The sequence below is a fragment of the Hemicordylus capensis genome, chromosome 17 (genome assembly GCF_027244095.1).
Source record: "Hemicordylus capensis ecotype Gifberg chromosome 17, rHemCap1.1.pri, whole genome shotgun sequence".
Lineage (NCBI taxonomy): Eukaryota > Metazoa > Chordata > Lepidosauria > Squamata > Cordylidae > Hemicordylus > Hemicordylus capensis.
In genome coordinates this window covers 3,764,783-3,786,506 of record NC_069673.1, presented here as the reverse complement: position 1 = coordinate 3,786,506, position 21,724 = coordinate 3,764,783, and the positions used below count along the sequence as shown (strand labels likewise).

General features: G+C 48.2%; 1 protein-coding gene across 3 annotated transcripts in view; it reads left to right on the top strand.

The window, feature by feature from the left end:
* The first annotated feature begins 8 nt into the window (after nucleotides 1-8).
* TTF1 (transcription termination factor 1) overlaps nucleotides 9-21,724 on the top strand; it is a 75,405-nt gene continuing 53,689 nt past the window's right edge. The window contains exons 1-2 of one of the 3 annotated variants that reach the window (XM_053281970.1): nucleotides 25-140; nucleotides 16,167-16,264. The gene's annotated coding sequence lies outside the window, so the exon portion shown is untranslated. Of the gene's footprint in view, nucleotides 141-10,112; nucleotides 10,135-16,166; nucleotides 16,265-21,724 lie in introns of those variants that run through there. The other 2 variants (XM_053281971.1, XM_053281972.1) reach the window with 2 other exon arrangements.

Sequence of the window (21,724 nt, the reverse complement as noted above, 5' to 3'; positions counted from 1 at the left end):
GTGCACGGACCCAATTGCATCATTCCAATCAGCTGTGAGGCGGAACTAAAGGGCTCGGTCGATGTTTGACAGGGGAAGGGGAAAAGAAGCGGACCGAAAGTTCCCTGCTGAAACGTGTCCCCCTTGTGCAGCCACTTCCGGTTAGTACACATGCGTGTCCTTGGGATGCACTATTGTAGTCATTCTTCTTTATGTTTCAGAGTAACTTTGTTACATAATTGCACATCCAATCACATGTGATTTTTTTTTGCAGAATCTGGATTGCATCTCTTTGATATTTTAATCAGAAATGAAAATCTGATAGGGGTTTTGGGCAGAAAACGAAAAGGAGCTTCATTTAACCATACTGAGCATGCGCTAATGCTTTGGCGCATGCTCAGATGCATAGTGTACCACTCGTTGATGGATAAGTGATACGGTACTACACATGTCTCGCCTCTTCTTCAGTTCAGCTGGGCTCCGGCCACGCCCCCTCCGAGCCAGCCCTCTCTGGCGTCACGTCCGCCCGCTGTCAGCCCCGCCCAAGGAAGGGAAGCGCTCCCACCCGGGCGCCGCTTCCGCCCTCACTTGTCCCGTTCACACGGCCACGGGGAGGGAGCGCCCCTGCGCAGCGACCCCTGCAGGAGCCGCCAAGAAGCGCCGATCCTCTACAGGCAGCCTTTGTCCTTCTGCCGAGTCGGGCCGTTGGCCCACCCTCAGCACAGGATTGCCGGCTCTGACAGGCAGCGGCTCTCCAAGGTTTCAGGCGGGAGTCTCTCCCAGTCCTGCCTGGAGAGATAGCAACGCCGAGCGGAGCAGGGCCATTCAGCCTCGGGGTGAAAACCTCCCGGCCAGAGTTGGTCTTTGGTTCCTCGTTTTCCATAGGGTTACACCAAGTTTAGTCTTTTTCTTTTTGAAAGTAAGGGGAAAGATGGGTGAAATCACAGCCTGAGTGCAGCAATTTACCTCCTGTGTTCCTTCTTTATTATGCGGACATCGGCTACTTTCAACAGATCTGCCCAAATCTCTTGAAAAGCAGGCCTGGCCCCACTGGGTCTGTGGCGATCCCTCCCAGCTGAGGAGTGCAGATGGCCAGCCCTACTGGTTAGAGCAGGCGCTCCCAACTCCTCCGGAGGTCCTCCAGATGTTGCTGTACTCCAACTCCCATCATCCCCGGCCACAATGGTGGGTGGCCAACTGGGAGGAGAGCTGGTCTTGTGGTAGCAAGCATGAATTGTCCCCTTTGCTAGCACAAATCAAAAGGGTAACACATAAAATATCCACAAATGAGGGGAAAAACCCCGTGTAAAATGAAGAAAAATGCAGGGGAAAACTAATGAAACATATTAAACATATTAACCATACTCAAAAAATTTGTATAGAGCCAGCATGATGTAGTGGTTATAGTGCTGGACAGGGACCAGGGAGACCCGAGTTCAAATCCCCCTTCAGCCAGGAGACTAGCTGGGTGACTCTGGGCCAGTCACTTCTCTCTCAGCCTAACCTACTTCACAGGGTTGTTGTGAAAGAGAAACTCAAGTATGTAGTACACCGCTCTGGGCTCCTTGGAGGAAGAGTGGGATATAAAATGTAAAAATAAATAACAACAACAACAACAACAACTGTAGAGAAGAAAGAAAAACAAGTTAAAATAATTGACACTGCAATACCAGGGGATAGCAGAATAGAAGAAAAAGAAATAGAAAAAATCACCAAATACAATGATCTACAAATTGAAATTGAAAGGCTGTGGCAGAAAAAGACCAAAATAATCCCAGTGGTAATCGGCGCCCTGGGTGCAGTTCCAAAAGACCTTGAAGAGCACCTCAACACCATAGGGGCCACAGAAATCACCACCAGCCAATTACAAAAAGCAGCTTTACTGGGAACAGCCTATATTCTGCGACGATATCTATAACCATTGACAATAAAATTCAGCCATCCCAGGTCCTTGGGAAGGACTCAATGTCTGGGTAAAACAAACCAGTCAATAACACCTGTCTGACTGTGTAAACAAGAAATAATAATAAATCACAATTCATATATACAATTTAGAAAATCAGTGCAATCAATATAAATATAAGAACCATAATTTACAAGATAGATAACCATAAACCAAAATATATGGGAATATAAGCAGTTATAATACAAAAATTATACTAAAGCTATACATAAGTACTAATAAATATTCCGGTGTCCAAAGAGTGAAAGTCCATAATTAGGTAGAAAAATCCATCCAGTACTGGAGAGGAGTAGAGGACAGTGAAGCCCATTGCAAAAATGCCATAAACAGATAGAGATAAACTCTTGGAAATGCAATGATGTAAAAGGAGAAGCTGAACTTCTGCATTGACCCAATGGGTTAAATTTCTTCAATAATTCACTCCAACCAGGGTCTTGTGAAAATCTTCATGGGTCTCCCATATATAGAAAATAGTAAGTTTAACTCCGTATTCCAAGGTTTAAACAAATAAACTTGGGTAAGCACATTCCGATATTCTCAGGTGTAATCAAATAGTCCTTGAAAAACTGTCTAGATATCAGTTGTTAGTGTTTTCGCATGTGCTTCATCATGAAGGACTATAAGTAAATATGGGACTTTCTTAAAAGTCATGAATTTTATCTCTGTTTGCTAAGCAGGCAGAGGCGCCCTTACCCCAGGATTTTGGGCCCCCCGAAATCCACTTTAGTCTGTCCTGGGTGGGGTGGTCACCCAGTCGAGCAGGATGATGCTTAATTTGCAGGGAAGGGAGGCCTCCAAAGGCCTCTAAGTCTAGGCTCCAAAGTTACCTAGGCACACACCTCCGTAAGCTGACCACCAGCGATCCAGGAAGATGCTGAAAGGCATCATCTCATCCTGCGCGGGAGGAGGCAATGGTCCACCCCTCCTGTATTCTACCAAAGACAACCACAGGGCGCTGTGGGCACCTGGAGTCAACACCGACTCGACGGCACACTTTACCTTACCCAAAAACATAGCTAAGCAAGGGTGTTATTCCCTTGGTGTAGGTTGGGGGCACTGTTTGATAAATGTCTGAAAAACAGCTGCAGGCTATAGGGAAATGGTTTTTATGTTTTGTTTTGTTTTTTAAATTAAGTGGCCTGCATTGTGAAGAAAATTACACAGATTAAAAGGACAAGTTAGGCATTGCCTTCTCCGTCCCTTTAATTTCAGTGGGACTTTGTAAACAGTAAACAGAGGCTGGGACCCTCTGGGACTCTTAGGAGAGGAGCGCTGGTCTGGTGGTAGCCAGCATGACTTGTCCCCATAGCTAAGCAGGGTCTGCCCTGGTTGCATATGAATGGGAGACTTGATGTGTGAGCACTGGAAGAGATTCCCCTTGGGATGGAGCCACTCTGGGAAGAGCAGAAGGTTCCAAGTTCCCTCCCCAGCAGCATCTCCAAGATAGGGCTGAGAGAGACTCCTGCCTGCAACCTTGGAGAAGCCGCTGCCAGTCTGTGAAGACGATACTGAGCTAGATAGACCAATGGTCTGACTCAGTAAATGGCAGTTTCCTATGACCCGTCGTCCCAGCTTCCAGAAATCCCACAATGCACTACGCGATATGCACAAAAGGGATGTGACCAGGGCAGCGTCGTACTGGATGTGGCTGATGCACATGTGCGCCAGCCACTTCCGGTTCAACACTGACCAGGGCTGCAAGGAGGTACGCTGCAGCCCGGTGCCAGCGGTTTTGGGGAGAGCGCCGGTGGGGGGAAAGCAGCAAGGCAGGTAAGGGCAGGTAAGGACACCCCCCCACCTGCCTCCAGGGAGTGCATGAACTAATCCGCGCACATCCCTAATGTGCAATTCACTGGGGGATTTGCCCAAGACACAGGCCCTCAGAGCAGCCCGACTCGCACACGAAAGCAGCCCGGCTCGCACACGAGCGAGTAGCCCAAGTTAAGGGAGCGCTCGCTGGGCCCGATCCCGGCGGTTCTTACGCGAACCGTACCCAGGCTGGGCATTCCTAGCCTAGGCTGCGCATGAGAGCAGCCTCTGTGTTTTTAAAAGGGGGTCGTCTTAGCTTCAGAGTGGCCTTCTGTTCGGGTAAATATGGTACCATTTCCTGCATCCTATCAGTCAGTTTATAAAGCAATGGTTTCCACCAGATTCTGGGGAACCCTGTAGTTCCTCAAAAGCTTATCGGAGGTTGCTCAACCCCTAGATTCTGAGTAGCAAACAAACCTTTCCTTGCCCACAGCGGTACTGATTTTCTGCGATTTGTGGCCACAGATTGGGTGTGTTCCGGGGAAACCTTTCTGTTTCCGCAGAAAAGTGGCGGGGTTCAGGATTGACCAGCGCCCTGCGAAAACCTAGGGTGTGATGTAACGCTTGAGAGTGTGGAGAAAGTGCTTTGAGCAAACGTGTCTGCTTCAGGGCCGTTGTCAGTGTGCGTTGAAGCAATTCCAGCACTCTTGAAAATGCTAGACCAGTTTTCCTCCACAGCAGTTCCGTGATAGATGCTCAGGGATTCCTCGGCGATCATTTGATGTCGTAAATGTCTCCTGAAGGGAGAACATTTGAAAACCACTGAAATCATGGAAGCATAGGGACATAGGAAGCTGCCATGCTGAGTCCGACCATGGGTCCGTCTAGTTCAGCGTTGTCTACGCTGATTGGCAGCGGCTCTCCAAGATTTCAGGCAGGGTTCTTTACCAGCCCAGCCTGGAGATGTGGTCGATAAGAGTCGGCACCGATTTGACAGCACTTAATCAATCAATCAATCAAAGAGGCAAGCTACCCAGATTTGCACGATCCTCAAAACTCACACACTTCCCTCCTGCAGGGCTACCCAGTTTTTGTGATTGATTGATTGATTGATTGATTGATTGATTGCTGTCAAGTCAGTGCAAACTCTTAGCAACCACACAGAGAGATTCTCTCCAGGATGATCTGCCTTCAACTTGGCCTTGAAGCTCTCTCAGTGATGCTTTCATTGCTGTCGTCACTGAGTCCATCCACCTTGCTGCTGGTCATCCTCTTCTTCTCTTTCCTTCAAGTTTTCCCAGCATGATGGACTTCTCAAGGGAGCTGGGTCTTCACATCATGTGTCCAAAGTATGATAGTTTGAGCCTGGTCATTTGTGCCTCAAGTGAAAATTCTGGATTCTTCTGTTCTATGATCCATTTGTTTATTTTCCTGGCTGTCCGTGGGATCCTCAAAAGTCTTCTCTCGCACCCAAGTTCAAAAGCGTCAATACTTTTTCTCTCTTGCTTCTTCAAAGTCCAGCTTTCGCATCCATAGAGTGTCACAGGGAAAACCACGGTCTGAACGATTCTCATCTTTGTAGGTGTAGACCCGTCACGGCATCTCAATCTCCTTTCCAAGACCTTCATTGCAACCCTGCTAAGTGCGAGTCTGCGGCGTATTTCTTGACTGCTGGATCCTTGACTGTTGACGGTCGAACCTAAAAGGCAGAAGCTACCTGCCACTCCAATGTCTTCATTATCAATTCTGAGGCTGGTTGCTGTACCCGTTGTCATTAGTTTAGTCTTCTGGACATTTAGTCGGAGTCCCATTTTTCCACTGTGCTCCTTGGCTTTCATTACTAGAGCTTGCAGATCGTCCACATTCTCAGTTATATATCACATATATATATGATATCATATATATATCAGAGTGGTCACATATCAGAGTGGTGTCATCAGCGTAGCGCCGGTTATTGCTGTTTCTTCCTCCAACTTTAAAACCACACTCATCTTCTTCCCATCCAGCTTCTCTCAGTATATGTTCAGCATATAAATTGAATATAAGTTCAGCATATAAGTTAAAAAAGTTTTTGTGTCCAACTTTTAACCAAGGGTAGAGGAGAGGAGAGCCCTCGTACCCTGGTCCTGTAATCCTGAGGACCTTCACTCCTTTTCTAGCCAGCCATCATGCGCTCCCACACACAGGAACCATAGAGAGCTGTGCATAGAGCGGCTGCCACCAATGGATGCACAGCGCCAGCCTGCAAAACACACTCTATGATCCTGAGGCTGGTGCATCTTTGGTGGGCCTGTGTCCGCCTCATGCTCCTTCACGGCCAATGGGAGGGCAGCTGCTGATGTCATGAAGCCTTTTCCAGCCTGCTGGCAGCACAAAGAATGCTGGGAAGGCGTACAGGCCCTTCTTGGAGGACCTTCCATTGAGAAGCAGGGCTGGGCTAGCTTTGAGTTCAGCACTGGAGCCCTCGTCAGCCATGATCGTGAGCTGGCAGAGCCCAGCTGAGGTGATGATCGTGTGCTGAAGCGATGATTGTGTGATTTCAAACACACACATTTCACACACACATCACAAATGCACACAATACACACACATCACACGCATACACTATACATCACACACACATTTCACACACACGGATTCATCATACACACATTTCACACACACCACACATGCACACACATCACACACACACACTTCATGCATCACACATGTACACATCGTGCACACGTTTTACACACAGAGACGTCACACACTTCACACACACACACCACACTCACACTGCGCAAACTCATTTCACACACACATTTCATACACACACCACACACGCACACTTCACACACCCAGATTTCACAAACACACATTTCACACACACTATACATCACACACACACCCCACACACATTTCACACACATCACACATGCACACAATACACACCCATCACATACGTACATATCACATACTAGTGGTTTTGTAGCCCGTTGGTTAACGGGCGCTAGTGGAGCTCTGCGCTCCAGACGTTCGCCGCCATTCCCTCTCCCGCCACTCCCCGGCGCCCGGGGCTCCGGCCGGGCCCGCCACCTACCGCCGCCCGGGGCTCCGGCCGGGCCCGCCACCTACCGCCGCCCGCGGCTTTGGCCGGGCCCGCCACCTACCGCCGCCCGCGGCTCCGGCCGGGCCCGCCACCTACCGCCGCCCGCGGCTCCGGCTGGGCCCGCCACCCACCGCGGCTCCGGCCTGGCCCACCGCTGCCCGGGCCCACCGCCGCATTGTTTTGTCTGCCGCCTCATCCGGCGGCCATCCTGGGCGGCCAGAAGCAGCCGCCCCGAAGAAGCCGGGTAAGCGGCGGCACGGCCAGGCCTCGGCCATGGCTCTGCCGCCTCCTCGGCCGCGCCGCCTCCTCTGGCTGAGGCGGCGGCTTTGCCGCCGCCTCGGCCAGTGTCCCCTGCCGCCACTTACCCGGCTTCTTCGGGGCGGCCGCTTCTGGCCGCCCAAGATGGCCGCCGGGTGCTGGCGGTCCTGCCTCCCTGGCTCCTTCTGGCCATGCGCTTCGCGCATGCCCAGAAGAGGCCAGGGAGGCACGGACACACGCTTGGTGTCCGTCCACGGACGGACACCAAGCCTTTTATTAGATAGGATATATTTCATACACACTTCACACATACACATTGGTGTAGGCCTGAACCAGACCGAAGCCATGTTACCTTTGATATATTCTGTCTGTGTAAGGGGGGCCTAGGGGATTCCTTATAAGGAGTTGCTTTTCTGTACCAAGGAGGGCCAGGAGAGACTAGATAAGGGGTGATGAGGTATTCACCTAAAAGAGTACATGCGCAGAAGTTAGCTGGAAATTTACTGAAAGTCCAGACAAAGGAAAGGGGCAGTATCTCCTAGGTTATAAATATGTCATGCTTGTAAATGGACGGGGTCTTGGATTTGAGTGAGAGCTATCCATGACCGTTGCTACTATAGAGCAAATAAAGCCTTTTACATCCTTCTCGGCTGGTGAAGTGTTTGGCTACTGACCCAGAAAAGAACCTCCCTTTGTTGGGGTACAACAACATCACATACAGGTGAAACTCAGAAAATTAGAATATCGTGCAAAAGTCCATTAATTTCAGTAATGCAAATTAAAAGGTGAAACTGATATATGAGACAGACACATTACATGCAAAGCGAGACAAGTCAAGCCTTAATTTGTTATAATTGTGATGATCATGGCGTACAGCTCATGAAAACCCCAAATCCACAATCTCAGAAAATTAGAATATTACATGGAACCAAGAAGACAAGGATTGTAGAATAGAACAATATCGGACCTCTGAAAAGTATACAGCGTACTGTGCTTGATTGGCCAGCAAACTCGCCTGACCTGACCCCATAGAGAATCTATGGGGCATTGCCAAGAGAAGGATGAGAGACATGAGACCAAACAATGCAGAATTGCTGAAGGCCGCTAATGAAGCATCCTGGTCTTCCATAATACCTCATCCGTGCCACAGGCTGATAGCATCCATGCCACGCCGCATTGAGGCAGTAATTGCTGCAAAAGGGGCCCAAACCAAGTACTGAATACATATGCATGCTTATACTTTTCAGAGGGCCGATATTGTTCTTTTCTTCAATCCTTGTCTTCTTGGTTCCATGTAATATTCTAATTTTCTGGGATTGTGGATTTGGGGTTTTCATGAGCTGTACGCCATGATCATCACAATTATAACAAATGAAGGCTTGACTTATCTCGCTTTGCATGTCATGCGTCTGTCTCATATATCAGTTTCACCTTTTAATTTGCATTACTGAAATTAATGGACTTTTGCACGATATTCTAATTTTCCGAGTTTCACCTGTACATATTACATGCACACACACCACACATACATTTCACACACTTCACAAACATACATTTCACACACACATCACACACACTCTTCACATGCACACTTCACACACACACATCCACGCCACACACAGCACACACACATCTCACACACTCACATATTTCACACTCATACACACCACATCACACACACTCACCCTGCACACACACACACACACACACACACACACACACAGAGAGAGCAGCTGGCTTCTCTTGAGCTTCTGTGTTGTAATTTTCCTCCCGTTGCTCTTGTGATTCACATTGTGATTTGTTCACTCTGGGGCTCGTTTTTCTCCCGGGGAGGATTCTGCTGAATCACCCGAGGGACGGGCAAGCCGAGGACAGCGGAGGCAGGTGGCCAGAAGCGATAAAGGGCAGCAGCAGCTCCTGCCTGTGGCTTCCAGCGGCATCTGGTGGGCCACTGTGCGAAACAGGATGCTGGACTAGATGGGCCTCCTTGGGCCTGATCCAGCAGGGCTGCTCTTATGTTCTTATGACGTTCAGGTTTACATGACCACCAATCAGAAGTATGCTGAGCCCTCCCACCATGGCTAGGTGGCCCCCTTCCCAGCCTGACCTGGTTCACACCATGGTCCAAATCTAGGTTTAATGTGGGCTACCCAACATTCATATGCTTGTGTGAATGCACCCCAAGGCAGGAGTCTCATATTCATCTCGGGCCAGAAGCCACTTGGGCACAGTTCACACAGTCACACTCATGTGGGTAACCCTCATTACAGCGAGGTTTGAATGACTGTACGAACTAGGCCCCTGTTTAGGGTTGTGTGATGAAACCGTGTGCGTGTGATGTGTTGTGTGTGTGTGTGTGTGTGTGTGAAATATCTTCCGCCCTGGTTGCATCTGAATGGGAGACTGGAAGTGTGAGCACTGCAAGACATTCCCCCCAGAGGATGGAGCCGCTCTGGGAAGAGCTTCTAGGTCCCAAGTTCCCTCCCTGGCAGGATCTCCAAGATGGGGCTGAGAGAGAGACTCCTGCCTGCAACCCTGGAGAAGCCGCTGCCAGTCTGTGTTGACAATACTGAGCAAGATGGACCCAGGGTCTGACTCAGTATATGGCAGCTTCCTATGTTGGGAGAGGATTGCTGGCCTTGGGGTCGCCAGCATGACTTGTCCCCTTAGCTCAGCAGGGTCCGCCCTGGTTGCATACGGATGGGAGACTTGCTGTGTGAGCCCTGCGAGAGAGTCCCCTCAGGGGATGGGCGGAATTACGATTAGGCAAGGGGAGACAGTTGTCTGGGGGCCCCACTGCCTGGAGGCCCCCCACCCCACCCCGAGACGCCTCACATGACTGCCCCATGGCCCCCTGCCCAGCCCCAAGGCCCCTCAGCCACTTGCCCTGCTTGTCCTCCTGGCCGGCAATCGAAGCAGCAGGGCCAGCTGCCTGCAATGAGCTCCTTCTCTCCCCGCCTCCGTGTAGGCCTCGCGGAAGCCTGAACTCGAGTAGGCCGGCAGGCCCCAGGCAAGCCAGGAAGGAGGTAGCCATAGTGGCCACCACAGTTCTCTGCAGCAGACCCTCTGCCCAGCCCAACCCAGCCTTTGCCAGGTAGGATGTGAATTCCTTTTTGTGGCTACCCCCCACCCCCCCGCTCCGGATATATAGGGCTCTGCTTGCCATAGGGCTTTGATATGGGGGGGGGGTTGGGAGAGACTGAGAAGTCTCTGAATATTTAATTTAAAACAGCTGGGAAAATTTGCTGGCTTTAAAAACAAGCACTCTCAAAAAAGTCCTTTAAGTGGCTTGTTTCATGGCAGAAAATTAGAAAAACTTCTGGAACAAACAATATTATATTATATTATATTATATTATATTATATTATATTATATTATATTATATTATATTATTCATTTATAATGCACCTTATAATTGCATTTATGTTCAAGTTGTTTTGCAACCCAGAAGGGCTGAGTGAGAACTGTGAAGCATGTGTGTGGTGCTTTTATTTTATTGTATTGTTCTTGTGTGTGAACTGCTCCCCAAGAACTCGCAGGGACTTCAGGGTCAGTCTGGCCCACATGTGAATGCAGCACCTCCGTTCCAGAGGAGAGGTGTGTTAAAGGGCCTTTAAAAGCCTCCTGTGAAAAACCTCCTGGAATCAAACTTTCCCGAATTTGTTCAGAATTCTGAGAAAATATACATAGGCTCTCACGGCATGGTTGAAAGTCTCCTTTGCTAATCTGCAGCAGCGAGGGGCTCGTTTTAATAATTAGTGTTTCTAGTGTGTTCTGGGCATTCAAAGTAGCACAAATATATAGTATTCGTTGTACATCGCTATATATTGTGAAGTGTGCATGTGTGTATTCAGTGAAATGTATTTCCAGGCAGCAGACTTATTTTGAAATATCAGACTTAAATCCTTGGGGGCCTGGGGTGTGCGGAGGCCCTGGACTTTGAGCGGCTGGGGGCCCGTTTTAAAATCTAGTCTCTGGGCCCATTCTAACCTTGCTATGCCCCTGCTTCAAGGGATGTAGCCGCTCTGGGAAGAGCATCTAGGTCCCAAGTTCCCTCCCTGGCGGCATCTCCAAGACAGGGCTGAGAGAGATTCCTGCCTGCAACCTTGGAGAAGCCGCTGCCAGTCTGTGAAGACAATACTCAGCTAGAGGGACCAATGGTCTGACTCAGTAGATGGCAGCTTCCTAAGTTCCTATCTTTCCCCACCAATTGTTGAAGAGAGAGATTAAGAATGGGGTGTGTGTGTGTCAGAATTCTCCTCCGCTAATTCCTAAATGCTTCTCTTTTGAATGCCATATACTCCAAAATGTAACAGTAAAACAGGGGGAAACACACAAAGCCAAGGGGATGTTTTGTTGGTTTGTTTGTTTCAAGAGATATCAGAACAACATAATCATACCGCTCAAAATAAATCAACTGTCGGGATCCAAATAAATGCTTCTTGGGATTTCAGATTCCCTTTGGAGGAGGGATCTCACGACTTAGGGTGTCATTATAATATCTAGTTTATGTACAGACGCTAACTGAGCAAAGAGGCACCTTTTAAAAGTGCTGATTATCTTATATTTAGCAGGAGGAGAGCAACTGGCCCTATCCATCCCCACCACAGTCTATCTTATGTTTCTTTTTTAGAGTGTGAGCCCTTTGGGGACAGGGAGCTATCTTTGTTTATTTTTTTGTATTGTATTGTATTGTAATTTTATTTACGGTCATTAGACCAAACAGAAAATAAAAACTAGTAAACAAACAAACAATAAATAAATGTACAGTTTACAATTAGGATGATGTCCCATTATACCTCTTAAAAGCAATATAACTAGACTGAGCTACAGAAATAGAAATTGAAGCATCTTTATCTGAGAGCAGATGTTTAACAAGATTCCCATCAGATTGATCTACCAGTTTACATATTAAAGGAGCAATAAGACATTCCCTAGGGTATAAATGGAATTTGCAGTGAAGAAGAATATGTGGAACACTTTCTGTATCTCCTGACCTGCAACTATAGCATTGTTCCTCTAAAGGCACACCCTGAAACCTCCCAGCGAAAAGTGCAGATGGAAAGGAATTAGCCCTTACTCTCGTGAATATCCATTGTACCTTAGAAAAAGTTATGGTCGACAGATATTTTGCGGGGGGGGGGGGGGAATCCATCTTAGTTCTTATTACTCTATAAAACCCTGGAAGTACAGCCCAGTTCTCTAGGGTCTCAATATCAACAAGGCGTTGTCTCACTACTCTTTGAGCATTCGCTAGACCCGATTCCAGCAATTGAGCTGGGTCTAAACCTAGAGAGGTGAGTTTATTTATTTTTTAAATTTCTCTATGTAAACCGCCTTTGGGAACTTTGATTGAAAAGCGGTATCCAAGTATTCCTCGTCATCATCGTAAATGCACAAATTGGGCATAAAATTAAATTGAGCATCAGTTTCCAGAGAGCAAATCCTGCTTCAGCGTCAGATCCTTGCAGGGTCCTCCTACGAGATCCTTGATGGATTCCGCCCCCGCCCACACAAACAAAATACAGCAGAAACATCTTCTGGCCCCTTGAACTCCGAGGCCCGTGATCTTCAGCACCATAAAGCTGGCCAGCTGGCATTAATTAATATTGTGCATTTCGGGACAGATTTATCCATTGGCTCAGACGTGCAAGAAGATACTAGCAGCCTCTCGACCGCTGCAGAAGATGGACAGGCTGAGTCACCCGAATGCCAGAAGATGTCACTGCTTGAGGAACAGTCGGATTCGGCAGTGGTTTTCCTTTGCTTTTGGTCTTCTGTGGTTGTTGGTTTTTTTTTTTTTTTTAAGCTTCCTGCTGTTCCCTAGTGAGTCCAGAGATAGATGGCCCCGAACAGGGAGGAAGAACAGGGCAGATTCTTAGTCATAATCAAAAACGCAATTGGTGCTCCAAAATAGAAAACCACTCCGGAGGGAAGATAAGGCAGTCCTTTTTGAAATGATCCAGAAAAGGGTGGGGGGAATGATTCATTTTGTGGGGAGCACAAAAGGCCCTTATTGCTGGAAGCTTTGAAGGGTCCAAGCTGACTCTGCATGAATTGAGAGGGTGAGCTCAAACAGGGGTTTCCAAGCTTGGAATGTTGTTGGACTACAACTCCCATCATCCACAGCCACAAGGGCCACTAACCCAAAACATGCTGTGTTGGCTGCTCAAATGGCTGCCATGCATGTGCGGAGGCCAGTTGGGTGGCGGAGGCAGGTGACCCTACCTGCGGGATGCTGGTTTCAGCCACCGCCAGTTCCCTAAGGATTCCGGGTGCTGGCAGTGGGTAAGTTGGGGCTGCTTTTAAAATTATATCCTGCTACCTTCGCTGCCCAGAGCAGGCCTCACTGGCTGCTACTGCTTCTGTTCAATCAATCCATTGGTCCTTCTAGCTCAGTACTGTCCACACAGAATGGAAGCCAGGAAGGTGTAGAAAATTTGACTGAATCGATTCAAATTTGAATCAAATTTGAATCGATTCGACTCGAATCTGCTTGCACAGGATGGGATTCATTTGAATCGATTTGAATTCATCTGAACTCGAATCACATTTGCATGAATTTGATTTGATTTGATTCAAATTCACCTGAATTTGATTCGATTAGAACAAATCCCATTTTGTGCAAGCAGATTCGAGTCCAGTCAATTCAAATTCAGCTGTGTCGTCTGTGTAGACAATTTCTGTATAGCCAGTCTGTGTAGACAATACTGAGCTAGATGGACCAAGGGTCGGACTCGGTAGAAGGCAGCTTCCGATATTCCTATAAACATAGGAAACTGCCTTTTCCCGAGTTGGACTAGTATTGTCTACCCAGACTGGCAGCGGCTTCTCCAAGTCTGCAGGCAGGAGTCTCTCTCAGCCCAATCTGGAGATGCTGCCAGGGAGCGAACCTGGAACTCTCTTCATGCAAGCAGGCAGATGCTCTTCGCAAAGCAGCCCCACGCCCTCAGGGGACTCACTTACAGACAAGGCTCACATGGAGTCTCCCATTCGAATGCAAACCAGGGCAGACCCTGCTTAGCAAAGGGGACAATTCATGCATGCTCCCACAAGACGCTGCCCTTTTGTAAGCCACTTGGGGTCCTCTTTGGAGAAAGGCGATTTCCCCGCTCTGTGAAACCGGCCAATTGGCACCGAGAGCTGAGTTGCAATCTTTTCATAAGCCCTGTGGGTTCCGTGCCCTCACTGTTTGCATTTCCTGGAGATTTTTATATCCCCATTTGCAACTGGTCTGTTGCTTTTTTTCGCATCGTTTGCATGGGGCCTATCTGCATATTCGAGGGCCCAGAAGGCCTGTCACTCTTGTCCGACCCCCAGCCCCACTCTCTGCCAATCTGTCTGTTGTTTGGACGGAGTAGTTGGGGGGGGGTGGAAGCTCTCTGGGGATCTGTGTGTTCGTCTGGGGCCCAGATAAGGCCAGGGTTGACCTATCTTGCCCGGGGCACTGGCACCCCTCCCTAACAGGCTGTCTTCTCAGGCTGACGGTTAGCAGCCGGCATGGCCTGATAAACTTATCACCCCAAAGCTAAGCTTTGGGTGAGGTTCCTCCCCAGCTTCAGATTTCCATGTTCCCGTCTTTCCAGCCCGCATTTAACAAGAAAAGAAGAGAAAAGAAAACAACAGTAAGAGATATAGAGATGACAATTAAAGCACTGAACGGATAGGGACAAGTCCGTTCTGGATCCCAGAAGGGTGCCCTTAGCCAGCAAAAAAAATAAAAATAAAAATAAAAATCCTTCTTTATGAATTGTGATTAATAAAGGATTGAAGAGCCTGTGTGGCGTAGTGGTTAGAGCGTTGGACTAGGACTTGGGAGAGTCCCTTTCAAATCCCCTTTTTCAACCATGAAACCCGCTGGGTGACCTTGGAGCACTCACTCAGCTCTCAGTCTAATCGACCTCACAGGGTTGTTGTGAGGAGAAACATAACCGCGTACACTGCACTGGGCTTCTTGGAGGAAGAGGGGAATATAATTGTAAGTATATAACCCCTTGCTAACTGATCAAAGAGGCGCCTTTTAAAAGTGGTGGTTCTCTTTATTGAGCACGGGGAGAGCAACTGGCCCTATCTGTTTCCAGCACAGCATCCCTCCAGTGGCTGTTGCTGGTGTCTATCTTATGTTGGTTTTTTAGATTGTAAGCCCTTTGGGGACAGGGAGCCATCTTATTTATTTATATCTATGTAAACCACTTTGGGAACTTTCGTTGAAAAGCAGTGTATAAATATCCATCGTATCCGTATTCATAAGTCCTATATTTACTTGAATCTAAGTCTAATTCCTCCTCTCACCCATCCCCAAGTTTTTTGATGTTACACTCTTGTTCTTTTTGAGTAAATGAAGGTATAACCTGTATTTAACCTCTCCTTTTTAAGTGGGAGTCATCTTAAATTCAGTGTCATAGGACACAGGAAGCTGCCATATACTGAGTCAGACCCTTGGTCTATCTAGCTCAGTATTGTCTACCCAGACTGGCAGCGGCTTCTCCAAGGTTGCAGGCAGGAATCTCTCTCAGCCCGATCTTGGAGAAGCTGCCAGGGAGGGAACTTGGAGCCTAGATGCTCTTCCCAGAGTGGCTCCATCCCCTAAGAAGGGGAATCTCTTCCAATGCTCACACTTCTAGTCTCCCTTTCATATGCAACCAGGGCAGACCCTGCTTAGCTAAGGTGACAAGTCATGCTTGCTACCACAAGACTAGTTCTCCTTGTCTTTGATTCGGGTAAATACAGTAAATATGTAAGTAAACAAAGTGATTAACATTACAGAAATACAGATGATATCAATTAAAATGTTAGGCTTCTGGTTTCCTGAGTCGTTTGGATGAGGAAGGCACATATATTTATGTAGGCCCTTTATGTATGGATACAATACGACAAATATTTCTATACCGCTTTTCAACAAAAGTTCCCAAAGGAGTTTACATAAATGTAAATAATTAAATAAAATGGCTCCCTGTCCCCAAAGGGTTATGCTTGGTGGGGGTTGCAGACAGGAATCTCTCTCCGCTCTATCTTGGAGATGCTGCCAGGGAGGGAACTTGGAACCTAGATGCTCTTCCCAGAACAGACATGTCATGCTTGCTACCACAAGACCAACCTCTCTCTCTCTCTCTCTCTCTCTCATAGGAACATAGGAAGCTGCCGTATACTGAGTCAGACCCTTGATCTATCTCGCTCAGCATTGTCTACCCAGACTGGCAGCAGCGGCTTCTCCCAGGTTGCAGGTAGGAATCTCTCTCAGCCCTATCTTGGAGATGCTGCCAGGGAGGGAACTTGAAGCCTTCTGCTTCCCCCCCCCACACCCCCCAACATCTTCATGCCTATGTTTGAGAAATGGAGCCAGCCAGCTCTCTGGACTGCTTTGGTTAGCAAATTAGGGCCATGCAAAGCGGGTGAAAGCGTGGCCCAAAAGGCGCTGGAGTGTGTGTGTGTGTGTGTGTGTGTGCGCGCGCCGTCTTCTTCCCAACTGTTTTCGGTCAACAGATCTCGGAGGGATTATGAGCAGGAAAAGCAAAGTCTGTAGAATTGGCACAGGTCTTAAAAACCGAGGTGGGTTGCGGGGAGAAAGTCAGAATGTGAGAGTGGCTTAAAAAAAACAACCACCAACAACTGGGGGAAATTGGGAGACCTGCCCCAGTTTGAGAACAAAATGTTGCAAAATTGCCATTTTTCCGGGGCTTCTCCCCACGCTCAAATCTTTGCCTGTGTTGTAACACATTGGGGAATCTTGCCATGTGGGAATCTTGCATGGAATCTTGCCATGTGGGCACATACTGTATTTAACTGAATCCAAGACTGGATTTCCCCCAAGTTCTTTGATGTCAGAAATCAGGGGGTTGCCTTAAATCCAGATTCCTGTTCCTTTCGAGTAAATACAGTATAACCTGTATTTTAAAGGGGGCCATCTTAAATTCAGAGTCGTCGTCTATTTGGGTAGTCCGGTTTAGACTGGTCTCTGTGGTAACCCGGAGAGACCATATTATGCCTGTTTTAAAACAGTTGAACTGGCTGCCGATACGTTTCCGGGCGAAATACGAAGTGCTGGTTATGACCTTTCAAGCCCTGAACGGCTTAGGCCCGAGTTACCTCAGCGAGCGCCTTCTTCTGCGTGATCCCCACCACACATTAAGGTCATCCGGAGAGGTCAGTCTCCGGTTACCACCGATACGTCTGGTGGCGACTCGGAACCGGGCCTTCTCTGTAGTAGCCCCTGGCCTATGGAATGCACTCCTGGCAGATATCTGCTGTTTAGGCTCGCTGTCGGCCTTTAAGAGGGCCCTAAAAACGTACTGGTTTGGCCTGGCCTTCCAAGGTTCTTAAACGGTTTTTTAAAGTCTTTTAATTGGTTTTGAATGGTTTTAATGTGGTTTTGAGCACTGTGTTTTAAATAGTGTGTGTTTTTGTGTCCTTTCAAACTTGTTGTGCACTGCCCAGAGCCTTCAGATGGGGTGGTTTATAAATGTAACACACACACACACACACTTAGCAAAACTTAAAAAAAAACATTAAAAAAACAAACTGAAAACATGTTTAACAGGCTGTGCACACGAGCAGCCCGACCCAGGTTAGGAAAGCCCCACCTGGGTAGGGTTCATGTGCAGAATGGAGCTCGATCCCAACCGTGCCTCCCCCACAAACCCCCACGGCTTTGTACCCGGGCTTTTACCTGGGTTAAAGGGAGCAAGCACGCCCTTCGCTCCCGGTATGGGGTCGTGTGTATGCTTGAGCTGCACACAGCACAAGCATACACAGAGTTGGCTGCCTAGAGTGCCCACCTCATGGAGCTACCCTCCAACGCCTCATGCTTATTGCGCAATGCATTGTGGGATATCCGGAGGCCGGGACGCATTGACCCAGTCTCTGGAGATCTGCTACTGTTTAGTGTGAGACGCACTCCTAGCAGATTTTCCCGATCGTCTGGGTTGGACCTTGCCACACCCCCCCCACAACCCCTGCCTACTTGCCCGGTCATGTGAAAAGCCTTAATGTGTTTTTAAAATTGATCAAGAGGCAGTGTGTGTGTGTGTGTACAACAGAAGTGAAGGCGGCTCTTATTTTGGAGATTTCGGCAGGCCGTTCCTGGACCTTTTCAAACTTATCTCCACAGGGTTGGCCCTGAGGTTTTTGGCGACCGGGCAAAATTTGGTTTCGGCAACCCCCAGCCGAGAAATGCCGAGTCCCAGGTTTTGACTGTGCTGGTTTGAGGACACAGTGGGAGAGATTTCTCTTCCGGGAGCAAAACTTGACCCCTTTGGCGATGAAAGGATGTGGCTGGCAATTTGGAAATCCAGCCGGAGACCACTTCTTTTTGAACAATGAATGCTGAGGAAGGGAACTCATCTTCTAGGGTGGGAGTGCAGCTCAGGAAACTAGCTTTTGATTGGGGGCAGGAGCAATGAACAAAGAAAACAGTGTCATGTGGGGTGCAGAATGTGGAGGCCCTTTGGGGAGCAGGGGGCAGGATGATACCTTATAACATTCTTCCACCACTCTGCAGTACTTCAGGCGTGCAATCCAAGAGGGAGAGAAATAATAATCTCAGTGCTCTGTTCTGGCACTGTTTAGGCGCCCCCCAAGAACTGGAGCCCTAGACGACCACTGAGGTCCACCTAGGAGAGAGTAAAAGTAATCGAGTCGGTGTTGACTCGTGGCGCCCAGAGCCCTGTGGTTGTCTTTCGTAGAATACAGGAGGGGTTGACCATTGCCTCCTCCCGCGCAGGATGAGATGATGCCTTTCAGCATCTTCCTGTATCGCTACCACCCAATATAGGTGTTTCCCATAGTCTGGGAAACAGATCAGTGGGGATTCGAACCGGCAACCTCTTGCTGCCTAGGCAAGTTACTTTCCCGCAGGCCCTATATCTCTATGAGGACTAGATAACGGGATATTCCAAAATGGAAGCTGCGAGATCCAGGAATCCTGGCTTTCTGCCCGAACCCATAGGCTATCCATGTCATGTATGGATATCCATACATTTTATCCATGTATAGTTTTCTGTGTTTGTATATTATCTATTTTAAATCAGATTGGTTTTTATATTTTTAGTGAAATATGTTTAACTGTCATTTTTATTATATGTGTTTTAACTTTTGTAAGCTGCCTTGGGATTGTTTTTAATGAAAGGCGGTGCATAAATTGAACAATAAATAAATAAAAAAAAAACTATCCAAGTGTGCCAAATGGATGGAAAGGCAGAAGAGTCTGGAAAGTAATAAGGAAGTGGAGGCGCAGATTCAAAAGCTCGGCTCTCATTCCCTTCCTTGCCAGCCCATGTAAATCACTGATAGCCATGGAAATGCCCTGGACACAGGGTCTTTTGTTCCACAAGGCAGCAGAGACGCCAGGTGTCTGATTTGCTTTTCACAGGTAGGTTTACACCTTTTCCTGAAGCGTGTTGGCTGCAGCCGTTGTTTCAGGTATAGGCTTCCCAGTCAATATTTGCTGAAAAATGCAGGTGGGATGAGGCTGATGAACTCAAAGGATTCTTCTAAGATGAGGTGGCCAGGAAGTTTTACACACCCGGTGTTTAATTATTATTATTATTATTATTATTATTATTTTTCATTGATATCCTGCTCTTCCTCCAAGGAGCCCAGAGCGGTGTACTACAGACTTGAGTTTCTCCTCACAACAACCCTGTGAAGTAGGTTAGGCTGACTGTCCCAGAGTCACCCAGCAAGTCTCATGGCTGAATGGGGATTTGAACTCGGGTCTCCCCGGTCCTAGTCGAGCACTCTAACCACTACACCACGCTGGCGAACGTTCAGTTCGCATCCCCTCCGGAATGGAGGGTGTGCGTTCACATATCGGCCAGATTTACCCCAGAGCCCCTGCGAGTTATCGAGGAGCAGTTCACACACGATTCGGGTTTTTCATCGTGCATTAAAATGTAGCCCGATTTACATCCAGGGTAAAAAGAATCAACTTTTTGTGTTTGTTATTTTGAGCAACTTTGAACTTGCAGCAAAGCCTCGCAGTAAACCTGTGGTAAAGGCTGCTGGCCAGAAAAGCTCCTGGTAGCACCTTCTGGGCCAGATCTGACCTACAAGGCCTGTTTTATTATCTTATATGTATTTCTGAAAGAGCTGGCAATGTCATGATCCTTATGAACTCATAACCAGAGCACCTGCAGTCAAGTGGGGGGTACCGGCAGACTGGAGGTAACCTGCAGGGACATTGATTTCTCTCATTGGGGGTGGGATGTAACTCCCCCAATGTAATACAATGGGATGGAATGTTCACAGACTCTGAGAACAGTTAACAGACAACCAAGTGTGTTGAGCTAATGGAACTCAGTGGGGAGGGGCGTGGAGTGGAGGGCTTGAACACAAAGAGCAGGAAACTTCTCGGCCTGAAGAATACTCCCTCAAGCCAGTCACAACCTCGTCCTCTTCTGCTTCCGAGGAAGAAAGGTACCTGAAACTGGACTGCAGCTCCCATTGGTCACAGTTGCAATGGCCAAAGGGAGCTGTAGTACAACTTCTGGGGACCCCAGGTGTAGATGGACCTCTGGTCTGATCCATGGTGTGAAGACTTTGCCTTTTTTTGGTGGCCCGGCAGACAGTGGGATCTGAGAGGCACCGAATTTGACCACTGTGCAGATGTGCAAACTTTGAAAAGGTGGCAGCATACTGTGGTGTCTTCAGCCACAGGAAGCCACCAGGACCACAGGGGTGCCTGAAAACCCAGACGTGGACACCCCAGTGAAAACGTTAGTGCCCCACTGAATCCTGAATCCATAGGCAGTGAGTAGAGGCAGAGGTTTCTTTGCCAAACAAGTGTGACTTGTCAAACGTTTCGTCTGGTTTATTCCAATAATGAAAACGTGCATCTGTTCTGATAAGCATAAATACATATTTACAGTGAGATTGTAGGAGAGAAAGACCATGTGCCTCGGCTGCGCCCAACTCTGAAACCAGAGTTACCTTGGCATGCATTAGCACAGGGGTTCCAGACTTGCGGTCCTCCAGATGTTGATGAACTACAGCTCCCATCATCCACAGCTACAATTTATTATGGCTGGGGGATGATGGGAGCTGTAGTTTAGAAACATCTGAAGGACTACAGGTTGGGTACCCCTGCATTCATGGTTAGCTCCAGAACCAAGAGTGGGCAGCCTGAAGGAAACCAGCTGTCATTGGACTACAATTTCCATCATCCCTAGCCACACTAAATAGAAGGAGAGGAGAGCTGGTCTTGTGGTCGAAAGCATGACCTGTCCCCTTAGCTAAGCAGGGTCCACCCTGGTTGCATTTGAATGGGAGACCACATGTGAGCACTGGAAGATCTTCCTCTCAGGGGATGGAGCCGCTCTGGGAAGAGCATCTACAGGTTCCAGGTTCCCTCCCTGGCAGCAGCTCCAAGATGGGACTGAGAAAGATTCCTGCCTACAACCTTGGAGAAGCCGCTACCAGTCTGGGTAGACAATAATGAGCTAGATGGACCAGTGGTCTGACTCAGTATATGGCAGCTTCCTATGTTCCTATGTAAGGGCTTTCCTCTCCCCAGAGAATCCTGGAAATTGTGTTTCCAGGAGAAGGAGCAAAGGAATCTCTGGAGGCCCCAAACCTGGATTCCCAAATATCGGGGTACTACAATTTCCATCATCACTACCTACTGGCCACTGTGTCTGGGGATGATGGGAGTTGTAGTCCAACAACAGGTGGAGGGCTGAAGTTGTGAA